A 6,571-nucleotide genomic window follows, 5' to 3' on the forward strand; every position below is an offset into this window, starting at 1 on the left:
TCGTCAATATACGCAAATCAATCAACGTGATACACCATATTAACAAATTGAAGGAGAAAAACCATATGATCATCTCAATAGATGCAGAGAAAGCTTTCAACAAAATTCAACACCCATTTATGATAAAAAACCCTGCAGAGAGTAGGCATAGAGGAAACTTTCCTCAACATAATAAAGGCCATATATGACAAACCTACAGCCAACATCGTCCTCAATGGTGAAAAACTGAAAGCATTTTCACTAAGTCAGGAACAACACAAGGTTGCCCACTCTCACCACTCTTATTCAACATAGTTTTGGAAGTCCTAGCCACAGCAATTAGAGAAGAAAAAGAAAAGGAATAGAAATTGGAAAGACGAAGTAAAACTGTCACTGTTTGCCGATGACAGGATACTATACGTAGAAAATCGTAAAGATGCCACCAGAAAACCATTAGAACTAATCAATGAATTTGGTAAGGTTGCAGGATACAAAATTAATGCACAGAAATCTCTGCCAGTCCTATACACCAACAATGAAAAATCAGAAAGAGAAATTAAGGAAACACTCCCATTTACCACTGTAACAAAAAGAATAAAATACCTAGGAAAAAAACCTGCCTAAGAAGGCGAAAGACTTGTACTCGAAATATACCATGTTCTTAGACTGGAAGAATCAATATTGTGAAAATGACTACACTACCCAAAGCAATCTACAGATTCCATGCAATCCCTATCAAACTACCCATGGCATTCTTCACAGAATTAGTAAAAAAAAAATCTTACAATTCGTATGGAAACACAAAAGACCCAGAATAGCCAAAGCAACCTTGAGAAAGAAAAACGGAGCTGGAGGAATCAGGCTCCCCGACTTCAAACTGTACCACAAAGTTACAGTAATCAAGACAGTATGGTACTGGCACAAAAACAGAAATATAGAGCAATGGTACAGGATAGAATGCCCAGAGATAAACCCACGCATATATGGGCACCTAATTTATGACAAAGGAGGCAAGAACATACAATGGAGAAAAGACAGCCTCTTCAATAAGTGGTGCTGGGAAAACTGGACAGCTACATGTAAAAGAATGAAATTAGAACACTACTGAACACCATACACAAAAATACACAAAAATAAAATATCCAAATGGATAAAAAACTTAAATGTAAGACCAGACACTAAAAAACTTTTAGAGGAAAACATTGGAAAAACACTCTTTGACATAAACCACAGCAAGATCTTTTCTGACCCACCTCCTAGAGTAACAGAAATAAAAACCAAAATAAACAAATGGGACCTAATTGCACAGCAAAGGAAACCATAAACAAGACGAAAAGACAACTCTCAGAATGGGAGAAAATATCTGCAAACAAAGCAACTGACAAAGGATTAATCTCCAAAATATACAAGCAGCTCATGCAGCTCAATATCAAAAAAACAAACAACCCAATCCAAAAATGGGTAGAAGCCCTAAATGGACATGTCTCCAAAAAAGATATACAGATTACCAACAAACACATGAAAAGATGCTCAACATCACTAATCATTAGAGAAATGCAAATCAAAACTACAGTGAGGTATCACCTCACACCAGTGAGAATGGCTATCATCAAAAAAATCTACAAACAATAAATGCTAGAGAGGGTGTGGAGAAAAGGAACCCTCTTGCACTGTTGGTGGGAATGTAGATTGGTACAACCACTATGGACAACAGTATGGAGGTTCCTTAAAAAAAACTAAAAATAGAATTACCATATGACCCAGCAATCCCACTACTGGGCATATACCCTGAGAAAACCATAATTCAAAAAGAGACATGTACCATAATGTTCACTGCAGTACTATTTACAATAGCCAGGACACAGAACCAACCTAAATGTCCATCAACAGATGAATGGATAAAGAAGATGTAGCACATAGATACAATGAAATATTACGCAGCCATAAAAAGAAACGAAACTGAGTTATTCGTAGTGAGGTGGATGGACCTAGAGTCTGTCGTAGAGTGAAGTCAGAAAGACAAAAACATATCCATATGCTAAAGCATATATATGGAATCTTAAAAAACAAAATGGTACTGATGAACCTAGGTGCAGGGCAAGAATAAAGAGGCAGACGTAGAGAATGGACTTGAGGACATGGGGTGGGAGGGGGAAGCTGGGGCAAAGTGAGAGAACTGTTGACATATATACACTACCAAATGTAAAATAGTTGGCTGGTGGGTAGCAGCAGCATACAACAGGGAGATAGGCTCGGTGCTTTGTGACCTAGAGGGGTGGGATAGGGAGGGTGGGAGGGAGGCTCAAGAGGGAGGGCATATGAAGACATGTGTATGCATATGGCTGATTCACTTTGTTGTGCAACAGAAACTAACAGTATTGTGAAGCAATTATACTCCAAAAAAGACTAAAAAAAAAAAAAAAAGATCCCAGGAATTCACACTGTAGTGTGGCACCATCTGGCAGTTCCAGTTCCAATTTAGCCCTGTTCTTGTTTCTTCCAAAAGATAGTTTTTGACCCTTGATCATCTGCCACCACCCTCCAAATAGAAGGCAGCACGGCTAACACATCCCTCATCATCAAATCTAAACGTACGTAGAGGTTTTTAATAATGAGATTAGGCACCTTTTCCTGTTTATTGGACAGTTTCCCCTCTTTTATGAAGTGCTTCTTTAATTCTTTTACCCATTTTTCTATTGGGTGCTCTTTTTCCTTTTTTATTTTTTAAATTTATTTAATTAATTTATTTGGGGGCACATTGGGTCTTTGTTGCTGCATGCGGGCTTTCTCTAGTTGCAGCGAGTGGGGGGCTATGCTTCGTGGCAATGAACAGGCTTCTCACTGCAGTGGCTTCTCTTGTTGCAGAACATGGTCTCTAGGTGTGCAGGCTTCAGTAGTTGTAGCACACGGACTCAGTAGTTGTGGTTTGCGGGCTCTAGAGCGCAGGTTCAGTACTTGTGGCACACGGGCTTAGTTGCTCCTCGGCATGTGGGATCTTCCCAGACCGGGGCTCGAACCCATGTCCCCTCCATTGGCAGGCGGATTCTTAACCACTGCGCCACCAGGGAAGCCCTGGGTGCTCTTTTTCTTTTGATGGAAAGAAGTACTTTGTATATTCTGGATACCTGTGCTTTGAAGGGTATATAAATTACAATATATTCTACAACTCTATGGGCTTGTGTTCTTTTAAACTGTATTTTTTGGATGAACATGTTTTTAATTTTAAGACAGTTGAATATACCAATCATTTCCTTTATTTTTAGTGTTTTCTTATGAGGATCTTACTTAACAAATCCCTACTACTGCTGAGATTTTGTTACATAGTATTAGTGTTATTACTTCTATAAAATTTTAGTATAACACAGATAAGGCCATCCAGGACAAGTTTTCTTTATGGAAAGGTTTTTAAATGACAGACTCAACTTCTTTAACAGTTATAAAACAACTAAATTTTCCTTCTTATTACAGTTTTGGAAGTTTTGTTTTTCTACGTTTATTTCATCCACATTTTAATTATTCAAAGCGTCTTTCTCTTTAATGACTATAATGACTGTTTTATGTTTCTAACATTGGTTAGTTTTGCCATTTTTCTTTTTCCTTGATCATCCTCACCAAGAGTTTAGCATTAGTCTTTTAAAAGAATATATACTGCTTTGCTAATTCTTTTTTTTTTTACGTGTTACATATTTCTGCTATTATTTTCTTCCATCTATTTGAATTTAATTTGCTATTATTCTGGTTTCTCGAGAAGAATGTTTAGCTAATTCATTTTTAGCCTTTCTACTTTTCTAATATATGCACTTAAGGCTATACAATTCCTTTTAATCAAATCCAAAAGGTTTTGATATTCCTATTTTCATTCAGTTCAAAATAATCTCTACCTTCCAACAGGTTACTGGGAGGTACATTCTTTAACTTCCAAATTTTGTAATTTTTGTTACTAATTTCTCATTTAATTCTGTTGCAGACAGCCTTCTCTATATGAGTCCAACCCTTTGAAATTTGTTAATAGTTTCTTTATGGCCCAATATATAGTTAACTTTGATAAATGCTCCATGATCACCTAGAAGTAATGTGTATCTTGCAGTTGTTGTTAATTCAGTGTTTTATACAGGTTCATTAGATTGTGTTGGTTGTGTTGTTCCAATCTTCTATATCCTTACTGATTTGGGGGTGGGGCAGGGAGAATGTGGGTGTATGCCTTCATTTACTGAGAGAGTTGTATTAAAATTTTATATGTGGATTTCTGCTTCTGGTCAAGATGGAGAAGCTACCATTTTACCCTCCTGTCTGAAACAACTGAAAAACTAGACAAAATGTATAAAACAAGGCCACTTAATACCCTGGACACCAGGCACTGAAGGACAGTAATCCTTGAGAGCATAAGAAACAAAAGGGTGAGCCCTACACCATGGCCCCAGCTCACTGCCTGGAGAAAATTTCCAGGAGAATATAGAAAATTCAGAAGATTCTAAAACCTGTTGGGATTAATAAATGAATTGAGCAAGGTTGTTATATATAAGTCATTATAAAACAATTGTATTTCAATACTCTAGCAACAAATAAAAAATAAAAGACCTAAAAAGACACTTCATAAAAGACAGTATCCAAATGGCCAGTAAGCATTTGAAAAGATGCTTAGCATTATTAGTAATTATAGAAATTAAAATTAAAACCACATAAAGATATCAGTACATACTCACCAGAATGCCTGGAATGAGAAAAATGAAAAATATCGTGTGTGGTAAGGATGATAGCAATGTCCCTTCTGTGAACACTTGGAAAAACAATAGGCTGACCAGGCTACTGGAGAGGAGGCCTCTGGGCCTCTCTTATCTTGGTTTAACAAATTCTTCTTGAAGGTAGTGAGACAGGGCTCACAGTTCCTGTGGTGTACTTATGGACCACTATATCCTTTAATTGCAGGTTCTGGGTCCTCAAAGTCAGACAAAAACAGTAGCATGTATTAAGTTTCCTAGGGCTGCTATTAATACATTACCAAAAATGGGTTGGTTGAAACAACAGGTGAGAAGACCAAAATCAAGATGTTGGCAGGGTGGCACTTCCTCTGGAGGCTCTAAGGAAGGAGCTCTTGCTTGTATCTTCTAGTTCCTGGTGGCTGTTAGTATTCTGCTGCCCACAGCTACAGCTCTCTTGCCGGCTTCACAGTGCCTCCTCCTCTGTGTTATCGCCCTTTGCCTCTCTAAGGACACTTGTGATAGCATTTAGGGCCCACCCAGAGAATCCAAAGTAATTGCCTCATCTCAGAATGCTTAACTTTAATTAAATCTGCAAAGACCCTTCTCAGTAACCTTTAAAGTTCCAGGGATTAGAGCTTGATATTTTTAAGTAGTTATTATTCAACCTACTACACTTGTGTTTAGTATTTTCGAAATAAAGGAATAAACTAGTAACTGTGGAGAGATCAGGGGAAGGAGTGGCCCTGAGGAAACCTTGGTGTGTGTGTGTTGGGAGGGGGTAAACTGGGAGGAGGTAGAAGCCTTACCTAGCAGGGGAGTAATATTCTCTGGGTACAGAGGAGCGACTGGGAAACTTTACAAAGGAGTACTAAAGAAGAATTTCCCCCTTCTTTGCCAGGGTCCTAGGATCTGATCCCAATGAATAAATTACTGCACTTACATGTAAATGCACTTCCTGAAGGAGTGGGCAATAGGCATGCTGTGGTAGACCGAGCTAGCTGCCCATTCAATATCCATTCTTTCCTTCTTCACTGAAAAGAATACCACTTTTATTTGGAGCCATCCACTGCTCAGCTAAAAAAGTTCATTTCCCAGGTTTCCTTGCAGCCACTGGTCATGTGACAGTTTTGACTAGTGGGAGGTAAGCAGAATTATGCAAGTGGAGTTCTAGAAAAGCTGTTGTTTTGCTAATAAAAGGGCTACACATTTGCACCTTTCCTGCAAACCCTTCCTTCTTGAAGCACTGCGGTGATGCCCTCAGGTGTAAACGTCAGAATCCATGAGACCGCAACAGAACTGTAGAATCCCCATACCAGCCCATAACAGTCTGCCAGTAGACTTTTCTGTTATAAAAGAAAAACAATCCAATAGGGTTTAAGCCACTGTTAAACTTGGTTTGTAGTCGAATACACTTTTAAAAAACTAAACAAAACAATAGCTAGCTGTTTCACAGATACGATAATGTCAACCATAATTGGACAATTCCAATTTTTCTGGAGACTTAAAACAAAAAATGCCTTCACACCAATGCAGGTCCCAGACTGGTCCTCTTGAATGGGTATATAACCTGCTCCCATACATTAGCCATAAAGTGCAGAGAAGGTTAATTAGATTCTTTATTGATTCCACCAATGTATTAGTAGATATGGTAATAGTAAATGGTACTTTTACATTCTCTTAACCAAAAATATAACAAATATTTACACTCAATAAAAATACAAAAAGCATACAGAGGCACTGTCTTTCTAAAAGACATAAGTTTAAGAGGTATCAAAAAATAGGAGACAAACATTGCTTGTTACAGGACACTTTACAATCACTGAATTGTGCAGTATAATTGCTATTTGATTATTATGACTGTGCAGTTTTGTTTTTGTCCTTTGCTGATCAGC

This window comes from Monodon monoceros, unplaced genomic scaffold (genome assembly GCF_005190385.1).
Source record: "Monodon monoceros isolate NGI ecotype Baffin Bay Population unplaced genomic scaffold, NGI_Narwhal_1 Super_Scaffold_12, whole genome shotgun sequence".
NCBI classification, from domain to species: domain Eukaryota; kingdom Metazoa; phylum Chordata; class Mammalia; order Artiodactyla; family Monodontidae; genus Monodon; species Monodon monoceros.